At 37.9% G+C, this 18166-nt stretch overlaps 1 pseudogene; it reads left to right on the top strand.

Annotated features, from left to right (window-relative positions):
* LOC108258206 (zinc finger protein 721-like) overlaps positions 1 to 18166 on the top strand; it is a 38214-nt pseudogene that overhangs the window by 6923 nt on the left and 13125 nt on the right.

Here is an 18166-nt window from a genome sequence, read left to right as displayed (position 1 = left end):
AATATAGCTGCAAGCATCAGTTGTCAGGATTCAAGTCGTTTAGGGTTCTTAAAGATGTTAAAAAATATTACTTAATATTATGAAATCCTAGGAGCACTGTATCAAGCTGCTGAACATTGATTGACCAATGGCAACCATGTTGTTCAAGATTCACAATTGTCCTTATGTATGCTGATTGGACCTTGCCCAAGGGCAATTCTTGCCAGATTTATTTATCATGTGTATTGGACCAGTGGTTCCACTTTTAGTGCCAGTTTCATGTTTTGTCCTGTTTTAGCACCACCAACTGGTCACAAAATTTTTAGTTCTGTCCTTAGATTGAGCCCATACATAAGTATCCCAACTTTGGTGAAAATATCAAATTCCATTCAAGCGTTATTGCCATTTAAGTAAATGTGGCCACGCCCATTTAAAACCTTTTGATATTCCATTGCAAGCTTAAATTAAAAGTTAAACTTTTTTTATATATATAATTATTGATCTAAATAGTCCATAGAATTGTGCTGCAATAGTTTTATTTCAGTTGATTGATAAACCGATATCTAGTTTGCAAAAATCTTAAATATTTAACAAATGATTTGATTGACAGCAGTTGTCCTAGAGGCAAAATTGTTCAAAATGAGGAGACCTAACACATGATACAAATAACATGTCTGACACATTGGATAATATACAACCATTCACCTACCATTTGTGCAGTCATTTCCATGTATTTGTTTTACTATTAACTGCTCAATTATTGACAAATGGAGGTAGGTGGACCTCAGAGGTAGATCCTACATAACTATACCAATTTTGGTGAAAATTTCTCATTCCATTCAAGAGTTATAGCCATTTAAGTAAAAGTGGCCATGCCCACTTCAAAACTTTTGATGTGCCCTTGCAATGGTAAGTCGAAAGTTCGACTTTTTCTTGATAACTATTTCTCTACGACATCCAAAGTATTGTCCTGCAATAGTTTTTTCACTTGAATGAAAAACCTATGACTAGTTCGCAAAAGTAGGTTTTCAACGTTATATGAAATCTTTGCTGAACGATTTGACACACCTATGGTTTTTGAGGCAAATACGTTTAGAATGAGAAGCCTAATAATTTGATATATGTTAGTTGTGTTTGTTCAAAACTGTGTGTTATTTACAACTGTTAACAAGGACAAAAATCATGATAGCGCCACCTAGAGGGCCGATTTATAAAAACTTTGGCCAAACCTCTTAGACCAAGAGCCAAATAGGTCCACCAAGTTTTGCTGTGATCTGCTAGTGGTAACCTTGTCCAATTGCTACTGAAAGTTGATTGGCCAGTGGTGGCCATGTTTTTCAACACACATGAATGTGCTCATAGAGTGATGGCAACTGAGACAAAGACACTGTAGGCAAAGTTTGAAGTCATTCGGATAAACGGTCCATAGTTACAGCCAATTTTATGTTTTTTGGTATTATAGCGCTGCCATGTGGTAAACTGTGCCATCTTTTCTGGGTGACCATAGACTGTCCTGACACATAAGCTTGCCAAACTTGGTGAAGATATTTCATTTATTTCAAGAGTTATATACATTTATGTAAAAGTGGCCATGCCTAATTCCTCTGTCTTCACATACTGTAGCTAATTCACAAGCTCAAACTTTTTTTGATAACTTTTGATAATGAGACTCCATAGAATTGTTTTGCACTGGTTTGGTCCCGATGGGACAAAAAAACCTAGGACTAGTTGGTTGAAAATTGTTATTGTTATTGGCGGAAATGAAATCTGATCTACGTTTTGTTCATCTGGTCCCAAGGATTCCATAGATATAAGACACTGGAGTCTGTGACAAACTGTTCAAAGGTTATGGACATTTTTCCAAACGTGCACACTATAGCACCACCATCTGACCAATCGGGCTGATACATTGTGACACTGTAGTACTTTGGGATACTACCTTCCCTCAAACTTTTAAAACATTTCTGTAAAGCTGATTTGTGACAATGTCCAATGTTAAAATTACCATACAAATAAAATGCATTGAATTGAATTAGGGCGGCCGGAGCTGTGTCACCTCACAGCTCCGGGGTTATGGGTTTGATTCCCACCGTGGCCCTGTGTGTGTGGAGTTTGCATGTTCTCCCCATGCTGCATTGTGGGTTTCCTCCCCCAGTCCAAATTCATGCATGGTAGGCTTATTGGCATGTCTGTAGTGTATGAATGGGTGTGTGAATGTGTATGTGATTGTGCCCTGCAATGGATTGGCACCCTGTCCAGGGTGTACCCTGCCTTGTGCCCGATGCTCCCTGGGATAGGCTCCAGGTTTCCCCATGACCCTGAAAAAGATAAGTGGTATAGAAGATGGATGGATGGATGAATTGAATTATTATTTGAAGGTTTGAAGATTTTTTTTTCTTCAGTTTGGTCTTAGCCCTGGGAGATTATGTTCTGTATTTCAGCAACCCCTTGTAGAAATTACATGCTAGTGCACTTGGTACCATTTTTCAAAAGTTAAGAAAAAACCACAAGTATTATGTATGAAACCATTTCAACATGGAGCTGTCAATGAATTCATTTTATTTTGAAATCCATGGATAGGGAGATCCACCATGAATGAGTGATACTGAAGCAGCTCCTGTTCTTGAGCTGTATACTGATGCATTGTGACAGAATGCTCCAGCAGGAGGCACTGTGAACATTAACGGATTTTATACATTAATGGGTTTTTATAATAACAGATTTCGTTTATTTAAATACATAAATCTGCTATTGTGGCTGTAATTGAGGGTGTTCACTAAACTGTACTTTAAACCCTGAGCTAAGTTAAACTAACTGAACTCTTTGTATGAATTCTCTATGAAGGGAATTAGTTTATAGTGGGTTCTGCAGTATGATCAGAGCCTCCTTTTTCCAGAAACATGACCCTTTAGGCCTCATAAGTCTTTATAGTGGAATTAAATTTCAATTCAATTTTAGACATATAGCACTTTGGACATTGTCTTAAAGCAGCTTTGCAGCAACATATAAACACAGGATGCAGATTTTAAATGTGTGAATTTATCCCTAATGAGCAAGTCGGTGGTGACGGTGGCAAGGAAAAACTCCCTAAGATGATATGAGAAAGAAACCTTGAGAGGAACCAGATGCAGAAAGGAACCCATCCATGACTGGGTAACAATGGATAGTGTGAAAGGACAGGAAAGTTCATTATGGTTTTCATATTAAGTCTGTTTTGTTGACCTTGTTCCCTATTCACTAAAGGAGACCTGAGTGCAAAACTGTATGTGGTAATTGCAGTCCCAAGGCCATAGCAGACCCATAGTCCCAGCAACTACAGCAAGAATGTCCATGTCCATGTGGAATTGAAGTCCAAAACCATTTCCATTGTACTTCAAGCGGTACCATCCTCAGCATTCTCCAGGCTGCACTGCTTGGGGTCATCCTCAGTGGCAGAATGTAGCCTCCAGTTGATGAGTGCGGAGGTCTGGAGTGCAGAAAGGGTTAGGGTCACTGGCATCTCCATAAAATCATGTGTGGTTTGACAGAAGGAGAAGGAGTAAAGAGAGGGACAGATTATTAGGTATGCTTACTTTCCCATAATGGATAAGAAAGACTGTGTACTTTGCATAAAAGAAAGTCTATTCATGGTAAGGTTGAGTAACCAAATATGTTTTCAGTGTGAACTTAAACACTGAGACTGTGTCTGAGTCCCGAACACTAATTGGAAGGCAGTTCCATAACTGTGGGGCTTTGTTAGAGAACGATCTTCCCTGTACGCTGTAGCCTTCATTATTCGAGGTACCAACAAATAAACTGCACCTTTTGATCTAAGTAAGCATGGCAGCTCATTGATGACCAAAATTTTGTTCAGGTACTGTGGCATGAGACCGTTTAGCGCTTTATAGGTCAGTAATAGTATTTTATAATTAATATTAAATTATACTGGGAGCCAATGCAGTGTGGATAAGATAGAGGTGACGTGGTCATATCTTCTGGTTCTAGTAAGGACTCTTTCAGCTGCATTCTGGACTAACTGGAGCTTGTTTATACTACTACTGGAACATCCAGACAGTATGGCATTACAGTAATTCAATCTGGAGGTGACAAAAGCATGAACAAATTTTTCCGCATGATGTAGTGACATTATATTTCTTATCTTAACAATATTTCTGAGATGAAAGAAGGCTATCCTAGTAATATTATCTACATGAGCGTCAAATGAAAGACTGGAGTCAATAACCACACCAAGGTCTTTTACTGCTGCACATGATGAAACGGAAAGACCATCCAGAGTTACTGTGAGATCAGAAAGATTACTTCTAGCTACACGTGGTTCTAATAAAAGTACTTATAAACCTAATAAAACTGTCTTGTCAGAATTAGCAAATGGTGCACTTACTCTTATGTCTATAATACAGTTTGTTCTGTCATGGTATTAGCAATATGTTATCAAAAATGAGAAACAATAACCTAATACTTTAAAATATAATGAGAAGTCATAAAGAGAATTGCTATTGCATTTTAATAATGGAGGACCTGATTCCTAAATACATCACCAAGTACAGTTTACAGGGTATGTGTGATGGGTTTGAGGTCATGGCTGAGCCATGGTCATGGTCATATTATTTTCATTAAACTCTAAAGAAGAGACTTGAAGTGGAGGCAGAATTTTTTTTTCCTGCAAGCTCAATTAAATCAGTATAAATAACATTTAATTATTAAACAAACTGATCAAATCAGCATGACCACAGCAACAAGATACAAACGTGGATTTTTATGCAAGAGAAATGTAAAATAAAGTAACTGTTTGTTTTATATAGTTATTCAAAACCTAAACGTCTATCTAGAATGTTACAACTTTTATTTAAATTTGTAAATACTTCAGAGGAATCAGGATAAGAACATATTTTTGGTGATTAAAACAGCTGGTAACATTTATCAAAAGTTAACACACAAAAAAAATCTCGGCACTGTATGAATTTTATTTTGAAGTCCGTGGACAGGGAGAGAGATCCAGCAGTAGTGAGCGCTTCTGAAGCGGCTCCTGTTCTCAAGATGTATATTGATACAGCAGGAGGCGCTGTACCTCTCAAGTGACAAAATTCATCAAGACAAGTTGTAATATATGAAATGCTTGCAAGTTTATTCAGAATCCACAACATACAGTAAATCCTGTCATATATATGGGTACCAGCACATGAGGGAGTGGAGGACAATGAAACTGTTGATATGTTGGCTAAACAAGCGTTAAGGCACCGAAATATTGATATTCAGATAATTTTTACGTTAAGTAAAAGTATAAAGCATATATTAAAATGAAGTGGCAAGAGAAATGGGACAGAGAACTCAAAGAAAGGCAACTATAGCGTATTCAAAGGCAAGTTAATACAGAGACGATAGTCTATAATAAACCAAAAGAGGATACAATTATTACTCCTCTTAGAATAGGACAATCAGGTCTAAATCAGTCACTATTTATAATAGGAAAACATGAAACAGGACGATGCATATACTGCAGCCAAACAGAGACAGTGGAACATGTGTTCCTTCACTGTACAGCATATGAAAATGAAAGATCTTAACTGTAATATTCTTAAATGCAGCTGACACATGAGACACAGAGGGGAATTAACTTTGCTTTTTATTCCACAGACTCTGAAGACATGAACAAAGGAGCAGGTATCAAAAACTGAGAACTGCCCTGGATTACAGACTCTGAGGAAATGTTACATGTCTAACTGTAGAGCGCCCTCCACTGGTCAAAATAAACATAACACTTACATTCACCACATGAGTTTAAAGAAGAGCTACTCAATATTGGTGTAATCCACGTTATAACGCAAAATCTACTAAAAATGTTTAAGGACAAGGGAAAGTATATACTGCATTATTCAATTATCTACGATTAACAGGTTTTTATAACAGGATTTAAGTTTGAAATATACTCCCTCTTTATAGCAACTTTCGCTGCTCCTATCCAGGTGGTGGCGGTAATGCACCAAAAAACTGGCTTACCCACCGCTAAAAAAACTTTAAAGAAGAAGAAAAACACAACAAAAGAATAGTATAGGCGGTGTTTCACCCCCGACAGAACTGTTTGATCTTTTCTACCTGAAAATATTCCTCACTGGTTTATATACAATAACAGATTTGATCGATTTAAAAACAAGCTTGTTACTGTATCTGTATTTGAGGATGTTCACTGTGTTCTACTTTAAAACCTGAGGTAAGTTTAACTAGCTGAGCTGCTCGGCTAATAGTTAGTGACTGAATCCCAAACCTTCGAAGTGCAGTACAGAGAGAATGATACAATGGCGTATTAAATCATTTTTATTCTCCCAGTTTTATTTTAAATGAAAGCTTCATGATTTGCATGAAGTATTGTAGATGACAGTGGGTTATGCTTATGATCAGAGCCTCCTTTTCCAGAAACACCATTTAGACCTCATAGTAAGACCTTATAATGGAATCAGCAGGGATACGACCGTGTTCTTCTAGAAAACCTCCACACACTCCTGGTCCCACTGACTCACAGGTAACAGTTATCTATATGTGTGCAATTAAACATAACATTTTTAATAACTAAGAGATTCACCTGACTGCGTGAATGTTCTTCTCTTAATCAGCTTCCATCCTTGGTAGGTTGCATGCTCTCCTACTAATCAAGTAAACCATGTTATTATCATCTCTTCAGTATCCTCATGGACTATATGTTGTGTTATACCACAGTCAGTTTCAGTCCACTAATTTGATTGGTCAAGTGACATTCCAAGAGTGCTGATATTTATTATAACTGCACTGGGACACTTCACTGTGTGTATCACTCCACTTATCTGTGTTTGCTGCATAAATTACAAATCTAGCAGAAGATCATTACATTGAAACTGTTACTACACTTACTACAGGCTGTCAGTTAGTCTGTGTGTTACACGGCAACATGGAAAGCTCTATCTAGCTGTGGCTGTTTTGGGAATTATTTCCATTGACAGTAAAAATAAGCCAATATTTGGCCATATTGTGTCTGAAATGTTAGTTACTTGATATTAATTTCTTATTAAGAAAACTGTCACATAAAAGCAAGATCACACTCGCAGTTGTACTGCTGTACTGAATATCGGCACTGCTGTGATTACCTGCAGCCTTGTGTCTACGGCCGAATCACAGCCGTGCCAATATTCTGTATAACAGCACTTTTGCTTATGCAATATCGCTTAATCGACTTTCTTTTGTAAATAAGTATTATTACTCTTTGTTCATTAGCTTTGTGCGGATTTGCAGACAGAAAAATCTACGTCTTCAGATGGAGGGACATCAGACTCTGTAGAACACATCACCTGTGTGAACCTTCAAAAACATGTAAAAAAGGAAGAAACTGTAGATGAAGAATACTTCTGTAAGTCAACATGGCACATTACAATCCAGTCTAATATTCAGTAATAATTTTTCGTCTAATCTAATTTGTGAATGAACCACATCACTGACTTTTCCCCATTTATATTTTGTACTTCACTTTTTTTAAAGCGACACCAGTCTCTGTGGGACACATCACACCTGTGGACCTACAGAATCATCTGAAAAAGGAAGAACCTGAAGATACAGACTATCTCTGTAAGACAACAGGGTGTATTACAGTCTAGACTGGAACTCAGTAACTAAGGGTGTAACAATACATGACACGTGACACGATGCATCAGGATGCAAAAATCTGATGTGCTGCGTGGAACTGTGTGATATCAGCATTCTATTAATTATGACTCATGCAGTTGCAATGTTGGAACATTTGGAGGTCCCAATCTGCTGATGCCATAGAGTTAAAATTATATTTTCTATTATATTTATGTATATTTTTTCTGCAATTTAATTCATAAAGTGGAACTTTCATATATTCTAGATTCATTACGCATAAAGTGAAATATTTCAAGACTTTTTTGTTTTAATCTTGATTATGGCTTATAGCTCATGGAAATCAAATATGCAGTATCTTAAAATATTAGAATAAAGAATTCAAATAAAGATTTGATCTGAATAAAGATTCAGAAATAAAAAGTAGTACTCTCTTCAGTCATAGTATTCCTCCATTCAGATTTTTGTTTAAAATATTGTGATAATATCAGAACATGAACCCAGTATCATGAATTGAATCGAATCATGTAATGTTACACCCCTAAGAATAACTATTTGAAGTCTTAACTAGGCTTTATTTGTGACTGGACCAGCCCTTCAGCGCTGGTTTCCCTCTTGTACTTTATAGTTTTACTTGAGTTGACAGTATTTAAATGTAAATCTTGGAATTTCAGATGCTGGGACATCAAACTCTGTGAAAGATGTCGACCAAAATAATGGATTTGAAAGGAAGCATGTAAAACAGGAAGAATCTGAAGATGAAGACAAGCTCTGTACAAGGACAGACTGGGGTTGAGTAACACTGACACTTTCATTCTCGCTCAAACTCTTGCTATACTGTACAGTTTTATAATATCAACATTTATTGTCATGTGGGCACCCAATCAGGAAAGACCTCCTGTATCATGTGTGAAATCAAGTGTCCTCCACATCCAGATGATCTTCAGCAACAGTGGTAGCTGTGAGGCAGTCAGACAGCTGGCAGTTTATTGTTGCCTTTCAGTCAGTTCACTTGGTAAAATACAGGATGTATGGGATACCAAGCTTTCACCATCCTGCTGAAGACATGTTTTCATGCTTGTAAGGAAGGTGAGGTGTGGTGACATAGAGGGTCATGTCAGCTATACAGCTGTCTTCACCACTGTCTTTCAGTGTTTACACTTTTCACCTCTTTTAGAACATTTTATACTTGCTCTATTGGTTTAGAATGATAACATACTTCAGTGAGTCATTTTATGATAATGAAGATGAAGCTTTTTTGCTAGTTTTTGAGCCCACTGTGACAAGCCTCTAAACTAGTTTTTGTTTAGCTTAGTAACATGAGCTTGTGTCTCATCAAACCTTGGCTTCAAAGAAGGTGGGTATTTGTACTTGTCTTGAGAACTGTACCTCTTCTCTAAACAGGAAGATGATGCCTGTGATACCTACTTGGTTTGCCTGGGTATAGTAAAGGACACTTCTCATGCAGCCTGATGTGTATGCTTTCTTCCAGATGGGTCACATTTGTTGAAGAAAAATTCTATGGAATACATTTTCTAATGTGCCTGTTTGCACAGTTGGCATTGTTTGCTGGAACATTGAATTTTCCTTGGCTTGTAAAAAAGCCAACGTCTTTTCCAACGTCTGTCTTTATGCTTATTGAGAAGCATGTTATCGATACTTAGTTGGACGATGGACCCTACAATTATAAACAAAGTGTCTGCTCCATGACTGTATGTTGCAGCAGTCACAGTATGATCTAGTGTGAATCATCAAATTTGAGTTTCATTTCTATTTTTTTATGATAAATGTTTTAGCAATACAAACAGCATTTTGCTGTAGTTGCTAAGACTAAACCTGGGTTTTGTGTGGCACAATAAGTTTGTGGTTATAAAAATCTATATCGTTATTAATCATTAACACAATATGGGCTATAAAAAAATAAACAAATATTGTATCTATACTGTAGCCGAACAGTGCAATGCGTTAGATATCCTGCGAAGTAGATGACTATAATCTTGGTTGAATCTTTAACTGTTGCCCAGGTCATGCACATTTCAGACTGTCCCTTATTGACTCCATTACTATAAAGTGCTGATGACCTGCATTGCTCAAAGATTGGCTTGAGCTGTCTTTAACAGGAGAAAAATTAAAAATATGTTCAATTGTACTTGGTTCTGTGCCCACGCCGAAGTAAGAAAATACACATTTTGTCCTTTTTGTGTGTTTATTTATTGAGAAACAGAAGAGAGAAGCTTGAATGTCCAGTATAAAACCAATTTTACTGCAGTCAGTCACAGGAGAGTTTAGCAATCAGACTGATCAGAGCTGTACAACCCTGCCATGAGTACAGAGATATTACTAGGATGAAGGGAGGACATCTCTCTTCTTTGGCTGACAGCATGGAGCGAGCTAAACATCGAATGAAGAGAATGAGTGGTGGTAGCGGGAAGTACGGTGAAAAGGAGAAATAAAACATACTCAGAAGTTCGTAGTTGTATGCCCTTGATAAGGTTACCTAACGTTAGTAAGCTGTTGTCTTAATTTATTGATAACATTAGAGCTACATCATTTTGCATTAAGTGTTCAGTTCAGTGTCGAGGCTAGCTCGACCATTACTAGACAGCTAGCTAGCCAGATGAACTAACATTACTGTACCCTCAGTTGAAATGATACCCTAATTTAAAATAATGTGTAGCGTTATTGTTAACACATTAAATATGAAAAAGCATAATTGTTTTTAGCCATTCAATACACACTGCTACGTGTAGTGTTTTTATTATCGAGTTAGGAAAAAAGTTGTTGCTGCTAGTTTCCTCTTGAATTTTGATGTACCAACTGAATCGCTGTGTCAGTGGGGCGGATTGAAGGTTCACTGGTTTGTGTTCATTATGTATTGACAATCCATGCATTACTTGTCTATGTCTACTAAGTTACATAGATCATCATTATGTTTTTTTTAACCAGCTACGTCATTTTGCATGGAGTGTTCAGTTCAGTGTCGAGGCTAGCTGTACCATTACTATCCAAAAAAAATATATATTAAATATAATGATGCTATTACATCAACCACTTATTAAATTTCACTTACTAATCAAGAATTTGTGGTTACTTATATTTTCAATGCCCATGGATTATTGATGTACTGCCATGAAAGGCATCAACGCCTTACACAGACAGCATTATACCATGCATTTACTTTTGTGTGTGTGTGTGAATGTGTGTTTTTAGTGTATAAGAAATCCACATTGATAATCGGTAATGTCAGTTATAAAATATTTAAACTTATCAGCCCTACTCTATGGCTGACATGACCCTTTATGTTGCCAAGTGTCCCCTTCCTTACAGGCCTGAATATATGTGTATTCAGCCCGGTGCATAAAGATGTAGTAACCATATTTGTGTCATATGTTTTTTTTCTGAGAAATGGGTTTAATGTACATAACTTAAGGTTACTTGGACCGAGCTGTATCTGTGTGATAGGCACAGTTTGGGTGTGTTTTACTTGGTGGGCAATAAAACTTTATTGACTCGTTGTAAAATTTTCCCCAATGATGATCTTAAGATTAGGTTATTCAAATGTGATAAACTTTCATTTCCATTTTCCTCACCTTGCTGAAAGAGCTAACAGCTGTAGCCTGATTAAAGGCCATGATTAAAACGGAGGGTAAAAGGACACCCCACTGAGTAGTATTGGATGGTGAGGACCATCCACTTAATGACTAGACACTCTTTCTCACTCGTGTTGCACCTGGTCTCACTTCCCAAGAGCTTCTGGCTGATGTACAGCACCGGTTCTTCTCCCCCTCCACCACCTGGGACAAAATGGCCCCCAGCTCTCTGTTTGACACATCAGTCTGCAAAAGAAAAGGGAGCGAAAGGTCAGGTGAATGCAACAGCGGGCGCTGCACACAAAACCGCGTTTGCCTGTCAGAAATCCCTCTTGCACGGCTCCATCCACCTGACAGGATCTGCTGCTTCATCACTGTGCTTCTGCCACAATGATGTATTTAAAGTTTTCTGCTTAAAAATAAAACAAGGTCAACCTATCCTTTATATTTATATATATATATATATATATATATATATATAAAAACATCAAATGATAACCCTTGTCTGATTGTAGCTGTTGTTGAAATAATACAATACTAAATCCATAGGAGCAGGGAGATTATTCAAAAGGAGATTAATTTTTTTTTATATATATACTTTTTTCATTTTGGGGCTGGGGTTGTCCCTATTTTTCCACATGAACTGTTGTAACCTTTAGTTTTTTTCATCAAAATATGATGCCACTAAATATAGTGAAGAAAGAAGGATTCTTCCATGTAGATTTATATAATATTTAATATACAGTCTGGCAGTATATATGTTCTAAATATTTTAAACAGTAATGGACATTTGTGCAGTTTGCATTATTTAGAACGATATTCTTTAAAAGCTGTCAGTATTATAAAATTCTATATTTGTGATAATTTCTGAGATCAATCATAGAGGACTTTATCATGATAACATTTTTGGCGATATCGTTCAGCTCTAATTTTTATGATGTATGTCTCTGTAGCAAAAGATCGATGTACACATTATCCCAGGTGTATAGCATCATGTGGTCTAGTCTATCATGGTTAGTCTAGTAGGGCTACCAGAACTTACCTCGCCTTACTTTATGTAAATCCTATTCATTCTTGTGGACTTGTTGGGATCCTGTAGAATCTACTATAAAAAGATTATAAGAGGATGTCTTGCCTCTAATGTTGACATTTTAGTTTTGTGCTGTGTGACTTGTTTAGCCATTCTCTGTACATCTTCACCAGAAGTTCTATTTGTCATTGCCTCGTTTATTATTTATAGAGCACTGGTTACATTCTTTCTTTTTTCTAAAAAAAATACTTTAACTATTTTCACAATAAGTTTATTTCTACTACTGTTCATTTTCTGCTTCAGACATGGATGATGCCCAGGTACAAGTCTTCTCCTGCTCCCAGTGTTCACTTTCCTGTACATCTCAAATTTACCTCCACAAACACATCAGAAGATACCACTATGAGGAATACGAGAGACTGCTACAATCAGGAGAGTTAAAAGACATGAACAAGATCACCACAATAAGCTCCAATATTCAGCAAACAGCCTCCATTACACTCAACAGTAACTCCTCTAATAAACAAATGCAGAAAGAAGTCTATCCCTGCTCACAGTGTGGGAATAGTTTTACTGACCGGAGTAATCTCAGACGACACCAGCGCATTCACACAGGAGAAAAGCCACATTCCTGCTCAGAGTGTGGGAAGAGCTTTATTCGACGGAGTGTACTACAAATACACCAGCGCATTCACACAGGAGAAAAGCCATATCGCTGCTCAGATTGTGGAAAGAGCTTTAATCAACAGAGTAATCTACAAACACACCAGCGCATTCATACAGGAGAAAAGCCGTATCACTGCTCAGAGTGTGGGAAGAGCTTTATTCGACAGAGTGAACTACAAATACACCAGTGCGTTCACACAGGAGAAAAACCGTATCACTGCTTAGAATGTGGGAAGAGCTTTATTCAAAGGAGTGAACTACAGTCACACCAGCGCAGTCACACAGGAGAAAAGCCTTATCACTGCTCAGAGTGTGGGAAGAGCTTTATTCGACGGAGTGAACTACAAAGACACCATCGCATTCACACAGGAGAAAAGCCGTATCACTGCTCAGAATGTGGTAAGACCTTTAATCAACAGAGTAATCTACAAACACACCAGCGCGTTCACACAGGAGAAAAGCCGTATCACTGCGCAGAGTGTGGAAAGAGCTTTTCCCAACAAAGAAATCTTCAGCAACACCAACGCATTCACTAAGGAGAAAAACAACATACAAGTGCTCAGAAGATGTTTACAGATAAAGATATTCTCAAAGTATATCAGCGCATTTACACAGGAGAAAAGCTGTGAGTGCTCAAAGTGTGGGAAGATATAAGATGAGATATTGGATTTTTGATTTCCATGTGCTGTAAGTCGTAATCGAAATATTTCACTTTATGTGTAATGAATCTAGAGTACATGAAAGTACCACTTTTTGAATTAAATTACGGAAAAAATTAACTTTTCCATGGTATTCTAATTTTTTATGATGCACCTGTATATACTGGCCTGTCTAACTGGCAGAGAAGGATGTGTCGCAGTTATTTATAATGATAATCTAGGTGTGACATGCGTACCTGGACATCAATTTGACTCATTTGAAATTCTTTACAGAAAAATAACATATTGTATGTAGCCAAAAACAAAAGGCTACCCAGTCAATTCCACTAATTATTATTTACAGACCCCCAGGGCCATATTCTGAATTCCTTTGTTAATTTGTGGAACCTGGTTGCTTCTGTAAAAAAAAAAAAAAAAAAAAAAAAAAAAACTTGGAGATTTTAATATTCACTTTGATAACCAAAAGACCCTCTGAGAACAGCGCTTGTGTCCATTCTAGAATCAGTAGAGGTTAATCAGAACATTGTGGACCCACTCATAATGGTGGAAATGCTCTTGATTTACAACTTCTATAACTTTAATAACAACCTTTTAATACTGTTAAAACTGTTCAGATTAAATATAGAATATTGTTACATTCTCCAATGTATTTCTGTTTGCTCTATGTGCCATTTGTGTGTCTATGCCGGTGGTGGGATGGGTTTCCTTTGTCCCCTCCCCCTTCTCTAGGCCCTGCCTACTGCATGCGTCACATTCCAGCTTGCTACTGGATGATCACATCTTGTCCACGCCTGCTCCGGCCTTGTGTGATGGGATTGATTGGCTGCACGTTTACGGAAGTGTACTTAAGCCTCGTCAGGCTCCATCCTGGGGCAGATCATTGTCATTGCTTTGTGTATAGTGAGAAGTGTATTTCGCCTGTGTATGACCTTATGCCTGATTTGACTTTGTTTATGCTCTGCCCCATTACGATTCGAGTGATACACTTGTGTATATATTATTTTTTTAATTAACACACAAGTAGTCACCTTCGTGAATAGTGCATGGTTAAGGCTGGTTAGTAGGAAGTCGGCACTTTTTATGTTGATTCTTCTTTTCTCCTGGATTTGGTTAGCTAGGGAGTGAAGGAACACGGTGCATTTTTGTTTTCTTTTTGTGTAGATTTGTTAGTTTTCTTTCTGCACAGTTAGAGGGTAGTTTTGTTTATTATTTTGGCCTAGTCGGCTTCTGAAGAGATAACCACTATAGATATATAAAAGGTGTTCCATTTGGAGAATAAATGTTAAAAAAAAAAAAAAAAAAAAAAAAAGCAAACGCAATCCTGGTCTCGCCAACCCTTTTTAAATTTTTTTTTTTATGTTGCGGCCCGACCTAGACCGGCTCGTAACAATATACAATCGCATTTCCACTTATTTAAATTGTGTTTTAGTCATAATATTGTGGCAGTATAGATGTTTTCTGTACCACCCCCTTTGTTCACTTTCACTTTCTCTGTCACGTCCTCCCATCTATGCTGCATCGAGCTTGGAGGAGAGCGCCAATTAAGGGGAAAGAGTAAACGTGTGTGTATATATAGGGGCAATGTTTAGAGACTGAATGGGCATGTTCACCTGACCAGAAAGGTTATGTCCTTTTGGAGGAAGTCCTTGCGAGTGGATTATTTGAGGAGTGTGCATTTCTGGGTTAGCTTACATTAATACACCGTTTCCCTTCGCCAGCGAACGCCTCATTGTCAAGTTCGGCACCGAACTGGAGCTTTGCACCGTACTCCCAAAACCGGTGGCTTCAGTGAGCAATCCAATTGAACGCACAAGATGGGCAGACTGCACCAAGATATCCGAGTCACTCTCAGCCACATCGTGCTGCCAGCTTGGACAGTTTCTTCCTATGCATGTTCACAGACATACCTGCCATTCTGACATATACACACACGCATCCACGCTGGCACATTCGAATGAGTGTTGCATAACCAAGATTGCAATGAGTCTTTGTTTATAGTTTTTTTTAAAAAAACAATTTTCACTCTTTCCAGGTTCCTAAATTAATTTTTCTTTATTATTTTTTTCTTGTTTTCTCGTTTCATGTGCGATCAGAAACAGCCGAGTGGTAGCTCAGAGTTTGTTTACGTGACACCATGTATGCAAATGAGCTTCCATGTTAAACAAAAGTGTTTGTATGTGTTTTTTAAATCATTCTTTTGAACTTGAACTGTGGTGCTAAAGGATTTTAAAATGTTCTATGTCATTAAAAAGGCAAGAAAATTGCATACGATCTCTTATGTAGTTTTTCCTTTTGTGTGTGTTCTGCTTTGTATGTAACAGGTGGTTCATTTAGCTATCCATTTGAACTAAACTTTTCAATCTGTTGTTTTTTCTGGGACTGGGAGTCGATGTAGGATTGAGGGTGGCTAAGAATCAGTGCTAACATGCAGGCAGCCAGGGTCCGATCTTGAAAGATTTTTGTGTGTCTGTGTTTAAACATTACTTCTATGGCATTTGACCTTTGACAGTATTTATCCAGCGCAACTTACATTGATCATTTATACAACTGAGCAGTTGAGGGCCCAGCTTGGTGGTGCTGGGATTTGAACTCATGACCTTCTGATCAGTCACCCAACATCTTAATCAATGAGCTACCAATTCCCTATTTAAGTTTACTGTTTGTGTTAACTCCTCCCAGCCAGGTACAGACAGGTAAAGCCCCTCACCATCTGCACGTTTCTTTGTCTCCCCGAATACCATTTGCATGCATTGACATACCTTACCGAATAAAATATATTTGTTCGTATTTCTATGACATCCTAAAAACCATATATGGAGTTGTTGCTGTTATACATTGATACGCTTCCTGTTTTCTGCAAATATGTAAACCCATTGTCTCTGTTGTGTGTCAAGCATGATATATACTCTGCCTTTCTTTGAATAAATCTTGCCATTTGAACTTTGTGTCTGTGTCATTTGGCAAACTCTCCCAAGCACTTAGTGCAGTAAGTGTGCAGCAGGGTGAGGGTTCTGTCTTTCTTGTGTACTTTCTCTTTCCTGTTTCGTAACCTGTAACCCTTTCTTCACAAATCCTAACAGTTTTTGGGGGGCTCGTTCCAGGATATCTACTGAGAGGTAAGAATAATTAAAATTTGTTTGTTCTGCCTAGAAGTAGATATTTCGTGTATCCCAATTGTACTACATGTGTTGCATAAATATTCTGTGGTGTTCTATGGAAGCAATTGGAAGTAACTGTTAGTTGAATCTTAATTGTGTTTAGGCTCCAGCCGCCATGGTAGTGTTTTATCCCGGCTTTATCTTTACTTTGACTCTGGCTGCCGTGGTAATTATATTTTTTCTCTGTGTCTCTCATCAAAGATGGAAAGTGCAGGAATCCCTCAGGTTGTGTACAGCGTAGAGAGTAACACGATACCCTCCCCCACCCGGTTGGTGCGAGCAGTCACTCATCTGTGTGTAGGATGGCCGAAGGAGGTGAACCCCAGGAACTTTTCCCACCAACAAAAAAGATGAAGTCTGCCATATGGGAATTTATCGGGTACCGGATACATTCAGACAGCTATGGCTTGGAGGAGGAAGGACATCCAACTTGTAAGACATGTTTAAGAAGATTGGCTGCTAGAGGAGGCAATACGTAAAATATGACATCCCATCTACTCTTCACTTAATTCAAGGTAACACTTTGTGTCAGGGCAATACACAAGAGGCTGTGCAGAAACATCAATTTGGCATGAACAAGTGACAAAGCCCAGTGACAAAAGTTGCTGCTCAGATTCTGAGAGAGGAGGATGGAGTTTGACTGCCAGCAATCTACAGGCCAAAAAAATGAAGAAAGAAAAATTTTTGACCAGAAAAATGTGGCTGATATACCAAAAAGTCTACATGACATGGTGTCAATAACGGTTTTTTTACTTGAAGCAAATGTTGTCTTTTCCCTTCATTTGCTTGAGTGCTTTGTTTAGATGTCAAAATCAGAGTGCTTTGTTTAGATGTCAAAATCACAAACACCCCCCCCCCCCATGTCACTAAACAAGGTGACATGTTTACAAATAAACATGTCACCTTTTTTATCTCTTGTGAGTTGAAAGAAAACTACAAACATGGCCAACGAGAACTACACTTCCCGCACACGCTCGCCTTCTCCGGAGTTCTAAATAAACACACCTGTACCCAATCTCACATACAATCACAAACACAGCATAAAAGAGACTTTGTGAATATTTCAACTTTGCAAAGTATACGTTCATTTCGTTCATACGTTCTTTGCGTAGTCTCTGTCATTATCCAAGCCTTATATTCGTGTTTGCCATTCTGATATTTGACCTTTGTTTACTCTATTGACTTCGATTCTCTGTCCTGCCTAGTTTTGCTTGTGTGCCTGATCGCCTGACCTCTGCCTGTCTACTGATTTCTGCCTTATCCTTGGACTTCGTTGTTATTAAACTGCCAAACCTGCACTTGCTTTCGTCTCAGCCTCCATTTCATCTCACACACACACACGTTCTTTCACATAGATCAATACATTCATGTGCACTCCACACCTCCATACATGCACACTCTAAAAACAAATGATTAGGCTAAAAAAAAAACATGACAACTTCTAATGAAGTTATGACAACATTTAGTGAAATAATTTCA

This window comes from Ictalurus punctatus, chromosome 25 (assembly GCF_001660625.3).
Source record: "Ictalurus punctatus breed USDA103 chromosome 25, Coco_2.0, whole genome shotgun sequence".
NCBI classification, from domain to species: Eukaryota; Metazoa; Chordata; class Actinopteri; order Siluriformes; family Ictaluridae; genus Ictalurus; species Ictalurus punctatus.
This window is presented reverse-complemented; position numbering and strand designations above follow the sequence as displayed.